Source organism: Thermobia domestica, chromosome 2 (assembly GCF_964235325.1).
Source record: "Thermobia domestica chromosome 2, izTheDome1.hap1.1, whole genome shotgun sequence".
Taxonomy (NCBI): Eukaryota; Metazoa; Arthropoda; class Insecta; order Zygentoma; family Lepismatidae; genus Thermobia; species Thermobia domestica.
In genome coordinates, this window is record NC_137455.1 from 189,949,748 (window position 1) to 189,973,238 (window position 23,491).

The window sequence follows — 23,491 nt, forward strand, 5'->3', positions numbered from 1 at the left end:
GTGCCAGTAACATCTCAATGGTGTCTCTCCTTATAAACTCCTAGAATCATAGCTGTTATAATGTGAAATGCAATACAATTTTTAAGAATAACTTTTTTGTACCAGTAATAGGGTATTAATGTTGTCTCTCTGTATTAACTTTTAGTTTCAAGCTGTTCCGATGTATAGAATACCATTGATATTCATGTATATTTACAGAGAAAGCTGGCCTCCCATATCTGTTTTAATAACCAGGTTCTTGAAAATGTACGTAATAAGTGCTAGTATTTTAATTTAAAAAAAAAAAAAACTTAATTGGTCAGAAAAAGAAAATTATATTTACTTAATTTAATTTAACACATGGATAAAAATACAGAGCTTAAGATAGGTACGTACAGACTTTAAGTTGTCCAAGAAGCCATTCTAGTAACTTCTATGCTAATTGTGAAAATGACTTTAAAAAAAGAGAGAGAGAGAGAGAAACGGCGTCTCCTAAAATAATGAGACATATTTTGAGACATACTAGCGTAGCATTATCTCTCTTTAGTGTAGAAATAGTGGACATTATCTTAACGTTTTAAGTGGAAAAATGTCTTAAATAGTTTGAAAGCTTATTTGATGTCTAACTAAAGCAAAAATTGAAAAAGAAACTTTTTCTTTTAACTATGAATGTGAAAGAAAGAGTGTTTGTCCTAAATGATAATCTCGATGAAGTAATGTTTTCAATAAATTAAAAAGAATGGGAAAAAAGAAAGAAAGTAGTAGTAGTAGTAAACATAAAATTAAAACATTACAGAAGTGTTTCTCCTTCAGGGGCAGAATTTTCGAAAACACTGACGCGTTTTAACTTATATTTAATCGATTTCCATCTGCCTAACTTGAAGGACTCGTGAGATAAATATTTTTGTCATAAATTTTGAACCCATCTCCCCCCCCCCCCTTAGAATAAAACACAAACCCGGCTTGAGTCATAAGCTAGCTATGCTCAAACATTCATTTCAAATGATTCACTCGTTTTCCCGTGATAATGAAACAGAATAACATAGAAATTGACTCCCCCTTAAAAGCAGAGTATTCTCAAATGCTGGAGAACGTGACTACTTATTTATAATAAAGAGATCATATACAAAGTGTCATCTTTCGAACATAAGGGGCTTGTGAGATACTCTAGTTTTCGAATTGTATTTTAAACCTTCTCCTCCACTACTTTAGGATACGCATTTTAATGAAACTGACATGATAAAAATTGACTCGATTATATTCAAATCGAACTAATTATATTCAAAACTTTATTTCAAATGGTTCAGACGTTTTCCCATGATGATTGTTGATTTGAATGGGAAGGAAAACAATCCCTTCCTCTCTTAAAAGCGGATTTTTTTAAAACGTTGGAACAAGAGTTTATATACCAGGGATTTTCCTAACTTAAGAGTCTTCTGAAATACTGCTTCTGGGGAAAAATTTCGATCCTCTCAGGGTACACATTTTAATTAAAGTGACATGATGGAAATCCAGTTTGAGGTAGTTACTATGTTTGGAATTTCATTTCAAATAGTTTAGCCCGTTATGTATATATGAGGCTTGGCTAAAAATTAACGGAACTGGCAACCCTATAAGAAGTGTACGTGGAGCAGTAGGAAGCGCATACGCGCAGAGCAACGTTGAACCTTTGAGAAGAGAATGATATACATGAGTTGCCGCTTTTAGACGGGTTTAGTCTGTGAGGAGCGATTGTAAAAATTGAGGAGCACATTAGTGTGAAATTCCTTGTGAAATTTAAGAAAATCACCGAGTGTATGAAACTGTTGCAGGATATGTATAGTGATAATATGATGTCACGTACGCGGCTGTTTGAGTGGTAGAAACGCTTCAGTGAGGAAGGCGAGAACGTTGATGATGATGGAAGACTGGGTCGTCCTGTCACAGCAACAACAGAGGAAAATGTGGCAAAATTAACTGACATTGTCCGAAAAGACCGCAAGCTCAGCATTTGAATGATAGCAGGCATGGTGAGCATCAATAAGGAGTCTGTTCGCTCAATTCTGCACGACCATTTGAACATACGGAAAGTTTGAGCTAAAATAGTACCAAAAAACCGCACGCAGGAGCAGAAGGACCTCCGGAAGCACGTGTGTAGTGACACAATGAAACAGCTGGAAGCAAAACCGGATTTGTTAATGAAAATCGTCACTGGTGACCAGACATGGACCTTTCAGTGTAATCCTGAAACGGAAAGGCAATCCATATATATAAAACTTTCATCATCGCGAATGAAAAAGGCACGCAAGAAAAATTCGAAAGTACAGGTCATGCTCATTCTCCTTTTTGATATCAATGACCTACTTTTAATTGAATGGGTACCATCAAATCAGACAATAAACAAGCAGTATTATCAGCAGGTTTTTGTGAAACTGCGACCGCAGGGGAAAGGAAAGACTCCTCTTGTGGAAGAAAAACGAATGATTGTGTATCACGAAAATGCTCCTTCGCATAGTACTTTGACTTTTAAGCAGTTTCTGGTAACTAAGAAGACTCCAGTGTTGGAACACCCAACTTATTCGCCGGGCTTAGCACCGTGCAATTTTCCTTTCTCTGAAATGAAATCCGCCCTCAATGGGCCTCATTTTCAGAATGTGGAAGAACTGAAGCAGAAAACAACAGCGATAGATGACACCTACAGATTTTCACAGTTACTTCCAACAATGGGAACTTTATATGGAAACATTTATAGAGAGAGTTGGAGAGAAGTATGATGAAGGGAATCAGTTTTAATTTGCAAGTTTGTGATAATAAATCATACTTTGGCACTTACCAGTCCCATTATTTTGTTTAGCCTAACCTCGTAGGTAAACCCCACGATATGTATAATTTTGAACTAAAAATTGTGAGTATTGAATGTTAAATTAACTCAAGCTTTCCTCTCAAGTCTCCTGTACAATATGAAATGATTAATATCAGTATATTGTCAAAATTCTTGGTATATTAACTGTAATCTAATATATATATATATATATATACTTTGTTTAAACATGCGAGTTGCGAGTTTCAGAGTTACATGCGTCTAGTGTCCCAGAAGAATCGGAAATATCACATTTTATTTCTGCTTTAGTCAAAATAAATTTGATTTAAATCTTTAGATTTTAAAAAAATCTATTTAAATCATTATTTAAATCAGTTTGAGTGGGAACACGAGGGAATGGCATCCTCTTAGTAGAAGTTCAAGAAATAATAAAGATAGAAAAAAGTAATGAATTGAAATTTTAGTCAATGACCCACGATTATAGCCCTTAGGCTAAAGGAGACGGGCAATTGTACGAAATGGGAGATGCGTTAGCCACTTTGTTCCATATCAAACTTTGTCATTTTAGTTTGTCGCCTACGAAAGTTTGTTTGTGTCCTCATCTCCCTGGGCTTGTGTTCTCGTGATAACTCGATCAGATTGTATATGCTAATGACCGTTCCCTTACTTCTGAAATTCCGTTTCTATCCCTGATATAAATAAATTATTCCTGATTAATACTAAAAATAAAGTTAACAAAGCTGAGTTCTTGTAGGCGTTATTGGCCTTGCATCTGACTGGTAAAGGCCATTAATAGTGGATATCTCTCCCCTACCTTTTTAAAAATTTCTGCGCAAAAGCGTGATTCGATTCATTATGAATGCTTAGGGGAATGTAACCACTTTCACTTGTGATTACATAATGTGTAATATATGAATAAAATTTATAGTTTTGTCATGTTTATTAATTTTACAAAATTGAGTAGTCTTTAGATGAATTGCTCTGTAGAAGGGGAGAAGATAACTTTTTTTTTTTTTGGAAATGACAGTGATTTTATACGAATGAATTCACTCTATACATAAAGTAAACACATATCTATATCTATCTATCTATCTATCTATATATATATATATATATATATATATATATATATATATATATATATATATATATATATATATATATATATAATATAGATAATAATAAAAATTCAAGTGAATTGCATTTCACATACTATAGTCGAGAATCATATATCAGGTATAGATTATGCAATTTAATAAGATAAAGATTATACAAATTCTAATATCGTTTCTTGATTTAGAAAGCTATGTGCAATAGACTCTCGACTATACGGCCTAGTTTTAAAAAGTCTCCGTAATAAAATTATGAATATTTATTTGAACGATTTACTTGAATTGTAATGTTTTTAAAAGAAAAATGTAACTTTGCCAAGGAGAAGCAATTATCTATCAAGAACGTATTTAAATACTAAAAAGATAGAAGCTTTGAGATTTATATTAGACCTACCTTCTGGCATATGTGTAATCATTTATCAATGCACAATAAAATGAGTTTATATCATTTTCGTAGAAATTAGTCTTACGCTTTGTGTTAATGTTTTGTTTACGTTAAAATTGCATGCATTACAAGAATGTATAGCATTTTATGTTTCTACAATTAAGTTACACATTATAAAATTTATCTTAAAATGTGTGCAATATTTTAAATCTTGGACCTTTTTTCTGGAGTACATTTTCAAAACGTACGATGTACTACATGACAAACATGACCTACACTAAGAAGTCAGAAAATATGAATAATTGCAGGTTTCATATAAAAAGTGTATCTGTAATGATATGGGTGGGGCAGGAAGTGAGTAATTATAGAACTCCGCTCTATCCGTTCTATCTGGTCTTCCGCCACATTATGCCTGAAAGTCGGGAGTCTACTGTATTTTATTCTATTAATACTAATATTAACTCAAGGTAATTTTAATTAATACTATTTTTAAAATATAAGTATACTGGTATAATCGTGGTTCGTCCACAAAACATTCAGAAAATGATAAATTTGCTTTCTAAAGGGACAAGAGTAAAATGGTCTATAGAAAATTCTGACTCATAAAAATTAGTCCCACTTATAAAAAGTTTAAGAAACGCTGATTCAGTGTAAAGCAACAACGTGTAGGATTCTTATTATCCGAGTGTGAAAGAATTGCAGCATTATACTTAATTATTAATAATTGAAAATTACAAATGAATCCACAAATACTTTTTTTTTTTTTTTTTTTACAACTTTTTGTATTAAAAGGAAGATTCTTGTGCACACAAAACAAAACAAATGAGGTGATTTAGCGGCACTCATTCGTTGCAGGCAATCTTCTCTCTAGGTTTTGGTTTGGCTGCTTTTCCCCCTTGCTTTTCGCTGGTCGATACAGCGATGAGGTTGGAAGCGAAATCCATTTGGTGGCTGTCACGACAAGTAAGTTGCCCCATCCATCCCTCTGCTGGAATCCTCTGCTCCCTACAGTGGTCCACAGCTAGCACAAGATCACACACACACTAATAACAAATCGGTAACGGAACATCCAACTGTTTAGATACACATCTATACGCTTAACATTATTTTTTTTTTTTAACCTTTCGCAGGAATCGGAATTGCGGAAACACCATCTCTTAAGTCGATATAGACGCTTATGACCATGCATTTATTATTAGAAAGTGTTTTAGTGGCGAGTCCATTAGCTAGAAAGACAAATTAATTCAATTGTCGTTCTTTGTTGTAATTGAAATGTTAACTTGCGTGCATTAGCAGCTCCTTCCTCAATTAGGCTTACAAAATTACTGCAACGTATATGTTTTATCCACTGCACTAAAACGTAAAACGGATCAAACTAAAACTCATATTTGATGGATAGATACATGGTATGTACTGCACTTTCTGTATCAATATTTAATTTTAACATTTGTCATCAAATGAGGCGTTTACTATTATATTCAGCTCAATCCATTTTATGAATTTCACAAGAGAAAAAATCACTGTCCTGTTATTATATTTAGTTAATATACTTTCGTGTTGCTTGAAAGTACAGTCTCTAATTATTTAGGAAGTGTTTCCATAATTTTAATCATTTTCATTTCTTATAATTAGAAGATACTGAATCCAGTGTAGTCTGAAACAAATGAATGAAATGAGTGTTTTTTAATGTTATTGGACTTGAGTTTGTTCATAAATAATATATATATCATTAATTAATAGTTTTAGCTCGAAGAAAAGATATTTTTAATTTAAAAAAGTGCCAAGTGTGTTGATTGGGATGGAAATGAGGCTTTTATTTTTATTTTTTTTAATGAATACAAAGTTTTACAGTATTCAACAAGAGAGAAATATCATTAATCACCAAACCATTAATCAATCATTGAAAAACTGACCAAAAGTCATTTTCAAATCGGAATCCGTAAGCTTGGAACGATCTGGTTTAGATTCAACACACATGTTTCAAAACCAGGAAAGGACCTGGTTTTGGTTCAAGCGTTTTAGTGGGTGATATAGTATATCAGGAAACTAAAAGTAAAACTAAATTTCGAACAAAATTGCATTAATTTGGGTATGATTCTCAACATCTTTTTTGAGTATGTTTCGAAGTAACTTTATTGTAATAAGTATACAGATGTTTATCAATGATTAAGAACAGGCGAGGAGTGAGTTGATAACTCTTAGGACACGTGTGCAGTACCTGCCCGTTGTTAGTGGCGTGTCGAGTGATCAACTCTGTAGTACGTCAGGCAGGAGAGAACGGAAGTACGGTACGTCTTAAGCGGGCAGACGTAAGTTATGCAAAATTGGAGACCTTTCTGATTTCAAAGACGCCGAATTGTAATACGTAGTTAGTTGGCACAACTGTAACTAAGGTGGCTAATTTGTTAGGTGTATCGTGAGGAACAGTGTCCTAAGTTCAGACAGCCTGTAGAATTCATAATAAAACAACATCGACGAAGAGTAATAGTGGACGAAAGAGGAGACAGTGACAAGATTGCTGATCATGCTGATCATCGAAGAGAATTGTTACGAAGGACGCTAGAGCGAATGCGGCAAAATGACATTGGAACTCAATCAGTCTGGTCTGCTAGCCTATTACGACAATCACAGTCCGATACAAGTAGCATGATCTGCTCATTGGGTGCATAACCTGATCAATTTCCAAATCGTTAATCACACCACCAACCCTTTAGCGTGACGAAAAATTATGCCAAAAACGTATAATGGTTCACCGATGATTGAAAATGCACTTAATGCTCTGTCACATTATTTTCAACAACAAGTCGTGTTTATGTATGGCGGATGCCCGAAGAAGCTTATCCAAACTGTCTCCTCCATACCATGAACCATGGCAGTGGTGGCTCTATGATGCTGTGGGCCACAATTTCCTGGTATTCTATAGGTTCTGTAATTATGCTCATAGGACAGATTACTGCCAGTGATTATGTGCATATTTTAGACGACAATGTGTATTCCATGGTTACGATATTATTTCTGGCAAATGACATAGTTTTCCAATAACAGTGCATTAATTCGCGCTACTGAAGCTGTTAAGACGTCATCTGATGAACATCGGCATGACTACAACGCCTCTTTTGGCTCGTTGAATTCTCAAACCTCAACATCACTGAACACTTGTGCTGAGTTCTGTTGCTCAGCTTCCGGACAATCCTCGCTAACGGAACAGAGTACTGCATCATGTAAGGATTGGTACAGTATTTGTGTGTAAACCATTTCACAACGATTCAGAGCTGTTCTGTAGGGTAACGGTGGTCTCACATCAACTAGCATTTTCTTCAGATGTTCCCACTATTTTGATAACCATCTTTAACTCTGTCAGTACTTGTGTTTGTCAGTTATGATATTCCGAGAATTATTTCTCATGTTTGCATTTTGTGCCTTCCTAATAAGTTTTTTTTTTAAATTTATTAAGGCCTTTTTAATATATTTTGTATTTTGACACGTAAAGCTTCGGTAATGTTGTATGTCTTTTTCTTTCTTTTTCATTTTTTCAAGTTTAACATCCCACGGTATGCTTTGAAACTAAGAGAGACGGTGATGAAGATAATGAATGAAACAGTAAAATGATGAAAGTTGGAGGAAATAGGAGAAATAGAGAAAATACTCCATAAATCCTCCATTGTGAAAATACTAAGAATTAATACTCCATAAATTAGCCACTTGTTTTAATCTGGACATTTTCTATCGCGTCAACAATAGCTAACCCAGACATCTTCCTACTTTATTTTTATTTTTATTTTTATTTTTATTTATTTATTTATTTTGTAATTTTCCAGTTTGCTTCTTATTTTAAAAATTGTTTAAAAAAAAGAATAAATAAGTGCTAAATACTTAATCCCAACATGTTTCTCCTATGGTTTCAAACTGTTTATATAGAGGGAGAGAATTTACGTCAATTCAATCAAAATTAATAGATGGATATTAAAAACTTTGTCTGAGGACAAACTGAATACATAATAAGCGAGAATAATCCATGTACTTTTAAAATTATTTTGTTTCATTTATTGTGGTAAATAGTTTAATTAAGAAAATAAAACTTCTGAATAAGGGATGTAATAAAATACTCATAAAAGGTACAGGCCACCGCATTATTATTATTATTATTTTTATTATTATTATTATTATTATTATTATTATTATTATTATTATTATTATTATTATTATTATTATTATTATTATTATTATTATTATTATTATTATTATTATTATTTTAAGAAAATGAAACATAAATTATGCTACGCTGCAGAGTTATTTGCTGAAATATTTACAAGACGGCCGCTTTTCTTGAGATTGGTAATATGTCTGGTATGTGAAAAAATAATACTAACATGGCTGAATTGGAAATCACGATATAATCTTCTGGAGCTGTGACAATATGTCTCCAAACATCTGTTAGGTCTTGTATGACGTTGAGTATTTAATTGGTAATATTCCAGAGAAAGCCTCTGCGGCAGTAATAGTGCTGGGGTGTCACGGAGTCGTTTCTTTCACATACTTTTGAAAACAAATCACAGCCACAAGAAGAAGTGACTCATTTCTGGCGAATAATGAAGTTGCTCCAGTTACTTATTTCCCAGCGCAACTTCTGCAGCAAATTCTGCGCATCAAATGACAAGTAACATTTAAATTATTGTGAAGGACAATTGCTGATTTTCGAGATATCAGATGTATTCTCTTTTAACAAGAAGGGGTCAGGTCATGTTCCAGATATGTATAACAGTGTACAAAGATAACTCCATGGCAACTATATGAAAATATCAACATCACTTTCAAATTTACAGATTCTTGGTTCAGTTTTTTAAAGCATGGTAAAGATGCATGAGGCCATTTATTAGATTGGTTTCAATTCAGGCTCGTTAAAATTTAGCACACGTTTCGTAAGTTGAAACAATGATTTATTGGTACCTTATTTTTTCATAATATTTCAGGTGGATACGTGCAACTTTCTATTTCTGTCACTTCAGCACGTCGCTAGAGTGATTTGATACCCATTTCACTAATACTTTACGTATATCCAGGTGCTTTGTTAACATCTAATACACAGCTGATGGTGAAATGTCCAACGCAACTCTTAATTTTTTACATTTCCGCGGCGATCATTTTCCAGAAACATACAAAACGCATCCAGGTGATATGGATCTGTTGAGGTACGAAAGTTCCATCTGCACGTTGTTCGGCAGCTAATCATAGTTTATTTGGAATTCTCTTCTTCTTCCTGTCATGGTCTCGTATAGTAAGTCTGAATCCTTATAAGCTTCCTGCAAACCCTCTGTGAATTAGCAGTGTGTTTCTTTCACGTGCAGCCCAATACTTCATGACTATTCGCTATTCTCCATAAACATCATTTAGGGGCGATCAAACACACGACGACGTACTTTATCTGCACTAATTCACTAGCCAATAGCTCAGTGGCGTACGCAAAGTGGGTTCAAGATCAGGGTTTTACCTTCACCCCTGAACAAGATATAATTGAACCATAAACCTTTACCATATTTAAGAACACAAACAAAAATCCGGAAACGATATGATCTTTGAATCTTGATCCTCTCCGCTCCCATTCTCCTTTGATGAAATTTTGGGAGCTGAACTTGTACACATAACTCGCTACAATACAGCTAATTTGTCATTTGTCACAGAACACCTAAATGAGAGCATTCCAACAATGTTACCAGTTAAAAAAAAAAAACAAAACAAAAAAAAAACTTCATTTGTGTTTATCCGAAGAGAACGCGTCCCATTAGCAAAGAATTCTTTCTCTATTTCTTTCCGAAAGAAATAGATTATACCAGCATTTCTCAAATTGTGGTCCGTCGACTATGAGTGGGCTCGAGGTTCTTCTAGATTGCGGTCCTCTTACATTTTTAGATTGAACTGAACATTACTCTAAAGACAAAAGAAAGACAACGTAAATCACACTATAATCTAGAATCTCGAACAGGTAGAAAAGATACAAATAATATATTATACAAATTCTATTAAATTATATAGATGCTTTGTTATAAAATAGTCTTTAAAAAATACCAATATGTATTTATTTCTATGACCAAAATCTACGATTTAAAATACAGTTCTAATTTTCATTTTTCCGGAGTCAATTGTTTATATATATATATATATATATATATATATATATATATATATATATATATATATATATATGGGAGGCTTTATATATATGGTTTCTTTATATAACGATAATGTGGGAGGTTGTCCACCACAAACTCACATAGCCTGGGATCGAACCAGAGATTTCTTGCAAAAAAAGATGAGTGCTGTACACTAAATCATCATGTTTCCATTTTAAAAAAAGATAAGATTGTGATTCGCTCAATACGAATGCTGAAGTTGAGAACGTCTGTTAATGTTAAAGGTTTATTTACAAACGGCATCATATGGCTTTCAAATGAACTTTCTCTTGCTTCTTATGTTCTAGCAATTCCTTATTTTCCTTCAACAACATTCAACACATACTGTATATATATAGAGAGAAAGAAACAAATATAGAGGGTGAGAGACATATATTTGCATGCAGCAGAAGGTGAAGCATCTCCAACGATCCCTGTAAATCCATTTTCACTTTCCTTCCTCCTGAGAGCATAAAGATCTATTCTTCCCAGCAAATCCCACGTTTCTATGTTATGGCTCTGTAAAAGGGCGATAATTTATTACCTTCTCAAATGGTGGTCTTAACAGTAACATTGCGCCGTTTTTACTATAGTGTGAACTTTCACTCCTTTTCTTAGCTGTAGTTTCTTCTGGCTTTCTTTTTCTCTCTCTTTTTCAGCATTTTATTTGTTGGGTTGCTGCTGAATGTACTGCTTGTAGGTTCATCCAACTAGTTGGTAATACTTACTATAATTATTTAGTTATACATATTTCTGCAAGATATTCTTTCTTTAGATTTAATTTATAAATTATTAACGTTCCAGTAAGCCATTAGTAATTTTGTGATTTTATTGGGTTGTGATGTTGTAAAGTAGACTTCTGAGCATAGACCCATAACTTAAATCAAACTACATCAAATAAAAGCAACACTAACTAGTAAAATTTTATCGACAAGTACACTATTCGGGCAAGGTGGAAGAAAGAAAGCAGCCTGGGACCTGCGTGTTAGGTGCCATCCCGGCATTTACCTTATGTGAATTAAGAAAAACCTCACTCAGAATAGCTGGCCTGAAAAAGCTGTTATACTATTTCGACCGAGTGTCCCCACCAGTTATTATTACTACTACTAATATATATATATATATATATATATATATATATATATATATATATATATATATATATATATATATATATATATATATATATATATATATATATACACTACTTTTCAGCACCGAGACTATAAAAAACAACCAACAGCTTTAAATTGAACCCAAATTACATGTATTTTCACCGAAGTTTAAACTCGGAAAGTATACACAGAGAAATCAGGTAACTTAATCACTTGCATACATCGCAAATAAATTATTATTATTATTATTATTATTATTATTATTATTATTATTATTATTATTATTATTATTAGTAGTAGTAGTAGTAGTAGTAGTAGTAGTAGTAGTAGTAGTAGTACATGTTTATTGTATTACTTTTCAGCACCGAGGCTACAGCTTTAGATAGATACCAAACATCTGTATTTCCAGCAGGGATTGAACTCCAAGAATAATACACACAAAGAAATGACGTGAGTTAACCACTTCAAAATACTGTGGATGATATAAACGGAAATGTCTCAACTTTGTAGAAGTTATTGTTTTATTTGTATATTTTATTTATTTGTGTTTACATCCTTTGTCAGTAGATAGGATACAAAAAGTGAGACCTGCAGTTTAAAATGTGATCTGAATCATTGTAATGTTTGATACCTCCTATCGGAAATTGAACCCCTGAAACAGTGCACTAAAGTCACAAGCGCTAGCGACTGGTTTTTAATCTTTTTTTAAAAAACTTTTCTGGCCCTTACATTCTGTGTCTGATACTTTTTATGACTACTAGATTCAACAGGAGCATGAATACAAGAAATATCGAGAAGGTTAAAAATGAAATGCACTTCACGAAATGCCGATGGATTTCACGTCAAGATCATGAATATAACCGTTCAAATCGTTAGACTACACTACATCGGCCTAAGTCAAGGAGAAGAGCTATATGTTACTTTTGTAACTGAAGAAAGGTGAGATATATGCACTGTAATGAAACATAAATTTATCACCTAACGTTGTAATATATCTAACCGAGACTTCACCCTTTAATTAACACAGTTTTGTACTTTTATGTAAATTTACATATATTTATGACAGTCGTTTAACGTAAAATTGAAGATTTAGTTTCATTTTACTTTTCATATATTTAATGTAAGTTTATTTTTAAATTGTACATAAATTGCCTTTGTGTAATAAGGAACAATTATCTTTTATCATACTGTCCGTTGCATTTCAAAGGATTCAAGTCGTTTAATCTGTGCAGACTAATAATACTACCTAGTTGTAAAAGTAGTAAAATTTTTAAAATTAATTTTCCTCTCCAACTTTTATAGTCAATACAATTCTCTTCATTCAAATCGCTACTATCTTCATTTTTTTCAATATTTATGTTGTGTGCCTCACAGTTTATGATAAAGTTTATAATATATTGATGTTTAAATCTGATTGCACAACAAGATCGTTTCACTTTCTTCTTATATTTAATTTTAGCGAGAGATAATGTCAAACACTTCTTCTAAATCAAGTTTTCTTTGCTTATCTTCCTTTTAATTACTTTTACTTATATTACTTTTAATCTTCCTCAAAGAGACAATAACAAGAAAAATATAGTTTAACGCAAAATTTTTAATAGAATCATTTAGTAATTAAAATAAGTACGTAGTACAGACTTGAACTGAAATCATATAGGCATATTTAAATTCCTTAACCTAACTGGGCATCGAGTGAAAACTAAGTATCTTATGCATTGAATTAATTATAGAAGTCTGTCGGTAAAATTTTGGAGAGGTAACACCATCTCATGATAATAGAATATCGATTACAGCTTTGGACGTCTGAACCAAAAACGTCCGCATGTTATTTTGTTACTTTTTACTATACAAATATTGCTTCTTTTAGATATTTTGCAACTATAGATCAAAGGGTAAAAAAAGTATAGTGAAATGTTTATAATCATGAATACAATACGTAGATTAGTAATCTCTTTGGTCGATTAGATAGTGCAACGGTAGTCACTTAGCTTGCATAATGCCTATTTAATATACTAATTTAACATATGGTTAACAGAGAACACAGTTCCACATGAATTCAAACGTTACTGTAAGTTTAATGTAGTATATTTGACCTGTATCAATGGTCCTCAAACTTTCCTATTACTCGGAACTCCTACCGGTCGGGAAGATATTTCATTGATTCACTTCCTTCTTTAAAACAAAAAAATGTTGCTTCGTCCTCTGATAATGTACGTACAAAAGGGCAAGTATAAATTTAATGATGTACTATATAGTTATTGTAGCAGCTATGAATAAGTAGTCCAACGATAAATAAAATTGTAAAAATACTGCAGTCGATATGTATTTTAAGTTTTTAGGTTCTAACACACCGAACACTTGAAACACATATATTTCAAGTGTTTGGTTTATAAGAACCTAAAGAGCTTAAAATATGTTGCTGCGGATTTTCTGGATGCTACTAATAATAGTCCTCGTGAACAAGTCCTGAGTTCGATTCTCAGTACTAGAGCCTTGAAATTTGAACGCATTTCCATGGTTTGGATTTCACCTCAGGCCCGAAACCAGCCACAGAGGTTTGGGAGGGCCAGAAGGGGGTTAGGGGAAAGGGGAAAGTCATTAAAAATTCTCTTCCACATATCTAAATTGTGTTTTTCGTATTGAGGTCTGGAGAGGTCACGGAAAGTTTAGGGATGCCAGGCCCCCTAGCCTCCCTCTGGTTGCGGACCTGTTACACCTTAAACTGTAGCTCCACGTCGTATATAGCTTTGGTACTGAAATGGGATTCTAAACTTTAACAAAAACAAGAAAAACTAATAAATTAACGTTGATTATAAAAGCAGAATTAAATTAAATTCATAAACTTTTGTTTAATACAATGAGAAGTTTCGTTTAGGCGTCCTATTGATTTCTGGTGAAATTGTTAACATTTCAGAAACAAAATATATAGTTGTCTTGCTGATAATGTACTCGGCGTTGTTCGGGTAAAATATAAGTTGTAGCTCTTTTACACAATAATTATATAACTAGTTGAATTTATTGGAGCCGTTTCTGAGAAGTAGCCCAGACAAGCGGTCTGAATAAGTGCTAAACAGCTCAAAAATTAATTTGAAACGGTGCATCTGTTATTGTTTGTGAAAAATTAAATCATACTTTTCCCTAAGGATACGCATTTCAATCACGTGTAATAATAAAAATTCAGGTCAACTCAAGTGCTAACTACCGGTAAGTTCAAAAATTCATGATAAATGGTTCAACTAATTAATCACTTTTGCAATTTTATAAATATAAAATGGAAAATTAAAAGATAGAAATTGCCTCCTCTTCCACTTTTAGAAGTTGCATTTTTGAAAACAGTACTTCATTTACAGCACTTATTTTTACTAAGGGATTTAAGTATCGAGTTTTATCTGTTTAACTTGAGAGACTCGTGAGATGCTCTACTTTTGACGTACATTTTAAATTTCCCTTAAAATACGTACTTTAATGAAAGTGACAGGATAACAACCCACCCGAAGCCAAATGTTAACCATGTTCAAGAGCTAATTTCAAGCTGTTCAGCCGTATCCCCGTGATGTAATAGATAACTTCAGTTCCATTTTTATTACATGAATAGGTAAACAGAATATTACTGAATAGATTGATTGTAAATGCGATGTCCTGTCATATGACGGACTGGTTGGCGATAAACAGTCATTTTCGATGTATGAAGTCACAATTGACTTGCAAGTACATTCAGTCATGGCGTTCTTAACGGAAGGAAGGCTAGGTGGTTTGAAATTCTATTGATGTTTGTTCCCTATATCCCCTAGTTAGTTACGCTACTACAAGTATAACGCAATATGAGAATGAGATATTCTTAAGTCCCCAAAGTTTTGGTTAACAATTCGTAATCCCCCAATGGATTTAACATTAAACGAACCACGAATGAACACGTCCTCTTAAAAGAATAAGTGAAAAATCAATTTCAGCTATTAGGCTATTTTATATTTACAACTTAATGTTAGAAATAGATACTTTGTGACACGATTAATGATGAAAATGAAGATAAAATCTCGGTGTTTACTGAGCAGCTACGTATATTGTGTACAAAACTTTAATCTTACTTATAGTTAGAATGTTCACGGGCTGCCATCAATATACAAAGGCAACATGCGACCGCAAAGATCGACCAGACAATGTCTAAACCTAACATCTCTCTTTTATCCTCCCTGTCCAATCTCCACACTCGTTAACCGCAATTAACTGAACAAACGAGAAGTTTCTCTTCTGTGTTAAAATAATGTGACATTTCTGTTTCCTGATCAACACAAAAGCGAACAATAAATACTGATAGCCAACACTATTCGTAGTAAATGGTTCTGTAATATTTATTCTTGTTTGCTTCGATTTTACCAATGCTTCAAAAATGTTACATTTTTTTAAGGCACGGATAAAATGCATTATGTTTCCTTTCAATTCATAATAGAAATTTAATGGGAACGGATAATAGAGTAACAGCATATTCTTTTTTTATTGTAGGCCTATGTACGTACACTATTTTAACCACTTCAAAGACAAGATTTCTAAGAAAAGAGTACAATGGCTCAAGTAACATACCTCTCATGGCTGATATGAGGAGCCCTAAAACGTCTTCATGGCCTTTGAATTCGTAGTGGAAACATCGTATTCATGAGATTTCTCATTATTTGAATATTTCAGATACTAGAAGAAGGGCTGTGAAAAGGCCTTAGGAGAATCTCGAGTTAAGTGTAGAGAGTTTCATTAGGTTATGATTGTTATATTATTTATTTATTTACAAATTTCCCGATAAAAACTGTAAAATCAATTTACACGGAAATGGAAAGAAGTCATCCAGTGGCCACATTTAAAGATATCATCTCAATATCCACCTCAACAGTGGAACTGAGGAAAAATCCTAGATAATCTCAGTCAAAGTACAGCAGGATTTGAATCCGGAACCTTCCAATTGCAGTAATTATAGTTATCTGTATTTCTCTTCTGTTTTATAATCAAATAAGCATTCAGTGTTTTGTCTGGTTATCTTATTTATTTAAATATTAATAATGTAGACCGCAAAAAAACTATTCATTTTTCACAAAATCGTTTTCCTTAAATTGACAATATTTTGTTATATTTCATTAAATTAAATTTTGAATTAATTACTGAAACCTTAAGATTTGTACTACACTAATTACAATTCATCTAATAGTTAGCTCTGCTACGAGAAAATTACATATTTTTTTTAGAGCTGTGGAAGTTTAGTTAAGTGAATAGAAATATTATTGAACTTGGTTGAATCTCTTTCTGTATTCTTGAAAGAGTTTTTACGTAACTGTATTAAATATATTCATATGTCATTATGATCTGTATACAGCTACGAGGTAAAGGTTAAAAGAAACATAATTGTGGTAATAAACAGTATTTAAGTTTCGTATTCGATATATCAAATTGTTCTCATGCACATTCATTACAATAGAAACTGTGTTACTACCACTCAGATTCATCTAGATATGCATGTTTGAATAACGTAGACCTCTCATGGAAACATATTGAAAGATTTTACGGTGAACGACTAGCCTATTGCTATGAATACATTTCTTCCGATTGCATTCTGACGAGACGATGAAAATAAAAGAGTGAAGCTGATAGAAGAAGAACGCCCGCAGACACAGTGGAAATCGGTCAATAAATTATGTAAGCGACCGACCGCCAACAACAGTTTTTGTGGCTCGTGTCAGTGTGTGAGGACCTGTGCCAGCTGTTCGCACTAATCGAATCGACTTTTGACTGCTCGCCCTGCTATATTGAACTGAATCTTCCAACACCTTTTCCTCTCCTTCTTCTCTACTCTTAACTCAACTCTCTTTTGTATAAAAATGGCCACACCATTCCCATTTCGGTCCTGGAGCAGCATGTAGATGGAAGATGGAGGAGTACAAAACTATATATATGTGTGTATTCCGCATGTGAGAAAGAGTGTGTGAGTAAGTGCGAGTAGTTCCCCTGGGAAACTCCGTGGTAATTCCTGTGGTTCTCTGGAATCATTAATCGGTAATGGCGGAATGATACCCATTAAGGAAATCCCAGGATAATCGGACCCGTTCTGACAAATCACTGTGCTGACTCCTCGGGCATAGTAATAGGTCTTTTCGCGGTTCAATTCGGTCGCCCCGGGTGTGTGTTTATACTGTTAATGTTCATGGATTCGCCATTCTCTCCCTTCGATCTCCCATCCCCTGCATTCTCTCTCCCTTTCTTTTGAGGTCATGAATACGAACTGGGTTTACTTTGCAGGCAAAATCCATGTCGGAAGAAGACGGGGGGCGGAAGGAATAAATGGCAGAGGGGAAGGAAGGGTTTGTCTACTAGTATTCTTTCCTGCTCTCCTAGCAGCCACCGAAGTTCCCTTTTACCACACACACACATATATGAACACTTTCTTCTCGCAGCTCCGGCAGTGATGACATAGTGCCTCACCCCGCAATAGATCCCCGATCTAATTACAGTGGGCGCCTTTGCTGCGTAATATCCTTGCCAGAGCGGAGTAAGCAATAAATAATAGCTACCCATAGGACCTGAGGATATTGCCTGAAGCAGAGGCACCCGCGTGGCGCTAGGCGAGAGACGAGCAAAAGAGAGGGGACGGACACAGCCATTGAGAAAGGGAATGAGAAGATTCTGTGTTAGTGGAAGGAGTAGTTGTGAAGCTTTACTGCAGTAGGAATCAGGCATTATACATATACAACCTGTCGGAGCTATCTTCTCCCCTTCCCCATCCCTATATCACAGAGCAAATAGACTTTCTTTTGCACCCAACTGTGTCGAGAAATTGACAATATCTAAATGAACCATCTCCGAGAAATGTTTGATCATATTAGTCGAGTAATTTATTATTTCTACAAACATGCAACAGACGAATTGGCGAGTAATGAGGGAAGGGTGATCTTCGTTTTGTTAAGTCATGGTTTGTTCACAACACATTAGCGGGAAAAGTGTTGGCATAGCCTGGTTCGTTTGCTTAACCAACTTATTGTAAAGAATGCATTTAGTCATTGAAAACTTACTCAAAATGTGCTTATCTCCTTAAAAAAAAATAACTAAAAATTTTCAGTGAAGTAAGGGAAGGGTATTTATTCCATCTGAGTCGGAGATTGCGGCTTTGTACAAGGGCAAATCTCGCCTGCACAATAAAAAGATTTGCTTGAAAATAAGGAAATCTTTAAAGCTTTTTCTCAATCTGACTGACAATCTAATTGAACTAAAATTAGAGCAATTGCTGGCATATAAAATTGCTGAAACTTATTTCTTATTTTCGAGTATAATTGTTTTGAATTTAAAGTGGATTTGCTCAGTTTAGCGCTTATACTAATATGTACTCATATTCAAACAAACGAGCTAAATTGAGAAAGCTTTTTTTAGTAGTGGAACATTTTTTTCGTAAGTTCTCTTAGTAGTGTAACAGCGTTCTCTGGATTAAAGTATGGTTGATCTGTGTTATCAAATAGTAGATATTTTGCTTCGTATAATACTTCGTTGCTGTGTTTATCGTTAAATGAAGTAGACACACATTGCAAATTTAATTTGATTTTGTCGCTTAATATAGTGACTGACTGAAAAATAATACTATTATTCTTACCGCTACGTGTATGAATAATAGGCGACAGAAGAGGATTCGATCATTGTAAGATTTTATCAAATGTTCCATCAAAATCGAAATCAACGAAAATAGCTTTGTGGCATTACGGAATGTTCAAGGCACACGATATACTGGTGTGAAATACGTCATAAGAATTATGTGTATGTATGTTGTGAGTGTGACGTAATTGTCAAATGTTTGAGGAAAACGTGACCTTGCCTACTAGACAATCCTATAGCAAAGCAAAAAGCTTAAGAAAACATATCACAATGGATTACCTTTTCCTGTTAAAAACAGAACATCTTTTATTTTCAGAGTATTCTCTAGTGGTACAACTTGTAACGAGATTATTCACAGTTCTTCGTTGTCAACCATCAAGTCTATGCCAAATACTGTATATCATACTTGAAGAAGTGGTTTTAGGAATTAAAACTCATCTTTTGGGAATTTTGATGTAAAATTGTTTTACAAATTTAAAAATATATATATATATATATATATATATATATATATATATATATATATATATATATATATATATCTTTAACGTCTCGCGTTTATGTCTTTTAAACTAAAGGGGACGGATGATTAATGAAAGTGCATGATTATGAAAGAATTGGTGGAATGAGAATCTAGGAGGAAATGGAAGGACCTCGAGAAAACCAAACAAACGTGATGTTGTCGGCGACCACAAATTTATATGAGCTGAAGTCGAACCAGGGACCTCTCATACCAGAGCTCTAGAAACTAGTGCAAATATTACGGAACGTTGTCTTAGGTAGATGGATAGCAAAATTTTACCATATCATTTATATATACGCGTGTATGGTTTTATTTCCATGTAATAAAAATGAAGGGGATTATTCCTTCATAAAATAACGTGAATCGGCCAACAATTCCCCTGGCTTCGATAGCACATATCAAATGTAACATAATAAAATTATATATTATGTGCAAATGGATTCCTAAAGCTTCGAATTTTATTTAGAATTGTATAACCAGCATCAGAGCTGTGTAAGAGGTAGACACAGTTTAGTGTGGAATCCGAACTATGTGCTGCCTGTGAGCTAAGCTTAGAATAGCTAAATAGATTAATCCTCAGTTACATTTAAGCGTCTCAAAAAAAAAAAAAAAAAAAAAGTACAGCACATAGTTGAAATTGATTAATTGTAGTTCAATATCTCTTTTTAGTACTGAAGCTACATGAGGCTGGATCTAGTACTTAAAGTGGTGTCCGAATCATCACTCGGGGTTGTGTCGGGGTTAAGTACACCCTGATTGAAGTACTATATTAGGACAATCGCCCACAAGTTCTTCACGCTCGTCAATACTCACAAGTTCTTCACGCTCGTCAATAGTAATAACAACATCGTTAGTTTAATGTTTTATGATTATGCTCTTGAAATCAAGTAGATGGGAACTAATTACAGGTGGTACTTATGGAAGAAATGGAGAAATGATAAAGCAGTTATGTGAACCGAAAAGTGGATAACTAATAGTAATGGGGGAAAATAGTAGGCCTAAACACGATGTTGTCTACAACAAGTTTACATGATCTGAGATCGAACCAGAAATGAGCGCTCTACCAAGGAGCCGAATTGATCCATCCTCTTCTAAAGTACGTATTGTATATTTTATGAAATAAATTCTTCATTAACATATCTAAAAGCTAGCAGCACATAAAAAAATATTCCCATTTTTACCACAGTTTTTTGGTTCAAGAGTGAAGAACATATACTGCAGAAAAATATGGAATTATACTAAAGATCTCAATATTATTTTGAAAATGTCAGTAATAGGACATGTAAGTCGCGAGACAAAGTAGCAGAAATTTGTGTAATCAGAATGTTATTAGTCTTTCACTTGCAAAGAAATCAAACCACCAGTACTATTACTATTACCGATTATTATTATTATTATTATTATTTAGAAAATTATTTGGTGCTAAATAAAATTAATTATTTAGTAAATCACATCTAAAGTCAAATAGGTGAAGGTTATTTTATGACTTTGATTTTATGTTAAATTGTTTAGATTACCATTTTACGTCTCTCTGAACTTTTAAAGAAGTATTTGAATATTTCCATTTTAAAAAAATAGGATATCTAATTTAAGTTCGACTTTTTTTTTTTTTTTTTTTTTACAATGTTACTTAACTAGTTCTCACTTATGGGTTTCATAAGTGCGTAGAATTAAATTTTCATCTAAAACTGAAATCTATAACCAAAGGAATGTAAAATGAGTAAATAAAGTAATACTTGTGATCTACATAGATTTTAATCATATCAAAAAGAAGAGCCAAGAGAAAGAAATCATTAACATCCCTCAGTTATGCCCTGTAGACTAAAGGATGTGAATGATTAATGGAAGTAAGTAGTATGGTAGAAGATTTGATGAAGTAAGAATGTAGGAGGGAAAAACTAGGATATGGTGTTGTCCAGCACAAATTCATACGTACTAGGATCGAATCGGGAACGCTCGCACCAAAGGTAAACGCTCTACCACTAAGCTATCATGCTGTCCAGAAGAACCAAGAGAAGTATATTTAAGATGTTTTATTCTACTAAATAAATTTATTCATCCAGTATCTATTACAAAATTAACAGAATCATATTCTTAACAAGGATAGTATCAGTTCATTTTACTTTTGACTGAAGGAATTATTACAACTATTTCAACATAAATATTGACACAAAGTACACTATTAAAAGTACTAGTGCTATGATAATAAATATGGACTGATAATTCTGATTATAAGCCGTGATGCTTCTTGACTAATCAAAGTTGTACATAAAGGAAAATTTCGGAGTTTACTAATTTTTCTGGGAAATTTTGTAAGTGAAATTATCTTATAAAATTGAGATGAAAATACGTATAACTATGTTTATGGTTAGTTTTCATGTTACGTTTTTAAACGCACGTTGAAATCTCCTCCTTAACAGTTACAAGTAAATAACTAAAACTGTCTCCATTTTTTAAACTTTGAATCTACTTTTATTAACCTTACGTACACAGTTAGTCTGTGCTTTTAGCACGGGATAATACTAGACGCTCCTGGAACGAGGATGGCGAGATCTCTCTCTATGATAGATTCAAATCCCATTAAACCATAGCAGGAGATATGAGTGTAGTTTTACAAATCACATTTTCAAAAATGAAACGTAAAAATGAAAGATAGTCACATCAATTAAATTTTCCTCATTCTCACTTTCTGAGTTCAATATACTTGTCTCGAACGTGTTACTCAACTGATCATCCGACAAAAAAGAGAAGGAAAAACTACCTCCCGGCGTCTGTTGAAGATCATTCGACTCCATTGCCTCTGCCTCCGTAATCTATCAGATAATTTACCTTCGACTCTCCTCCACTCTATCATTTGAATCTCCTGTTCTCTACAAAATCGAACAACTTCTTCTTGGTACAACTATTTCTCTAAACATTAAAATTAACTTTCCGATTAATACGGAATATAATAATCCCCAAAATATCAAGTTCTTTTGTGTCACAGAACAAAACAGAATCTTTCCCGATCTTTTCCTCCCGATTGTCTGTTTCTGCAACTGAACTTTGCCTCTCTTGAAGAAACAAGTATTTCCTTCATTTCGCCTGTTGTCTTATTCCTAAACTTAATTCAACTAAAGGCAATCTCAGAAATTTCCTCTAATTGTCTAAAAGGAGTAGAAGTTACGTCACCCTCTTCAGCTTCATTGAACTATATTATTCAAACTTTGATACCCTCTGAACATGAAGGGACAATTTTCTTCAAGAGTTGTTGTCGGTGACTGTGTCATTATGCTGATGATGGACACTTTTATTTAGGTTTTTGGGATCAACGACATGATAGAGTTGGAATAATTGACTCGTATGGTATGGCATTGGCAGATAACAGACGCATTCAAAGATCGAAGCAACTAATTCACAAATTGCATCACAGAGCAAGACCTGGAGTACCTGTCCCTCAACTTAGTGAGCTCTTTTACAAATATAGACGGCAATATAACGCAATAGATTGTGGAATACAGTGTGTCCTTTTCGCAACTTCTTTATCTACTGGTCGCGAAATACCTTTCTCACTAAATGATAACCACATGTATCAGTATCGTCTCCAAATAATGACACAAATTTATAGTAGGATGAAACAACTATTAGCATAATGCTTTTATATTCCTTAGTAAATGTATATAATATTTGTTAACTTGAAAATCATCCGTTGTCTTTATGTTATTATAAACCATTATTAATATTTGGCACTAAATAAGAAGAACTTTTCACGCACAAATAGTGATGTCCTAGAAAAAATAAGTTTCCTACTCTC

At 33.5% G+C, this 23,491-nt stretch overlaps 1 protein-coding gene across 5 annotated transcripts in view; it reads right to left on the reverse strand.

The window, feature by feature from the left end:
• The window catches only part of LOC145678327 (homeobox protein orthopedia-like), a 347,476-nt gene that overhangs the window by 47,912 nt on the left and 276,073 nt on the right, over positions 1-23,491 (reverse strand). The window lies entirely within an intron of this gene.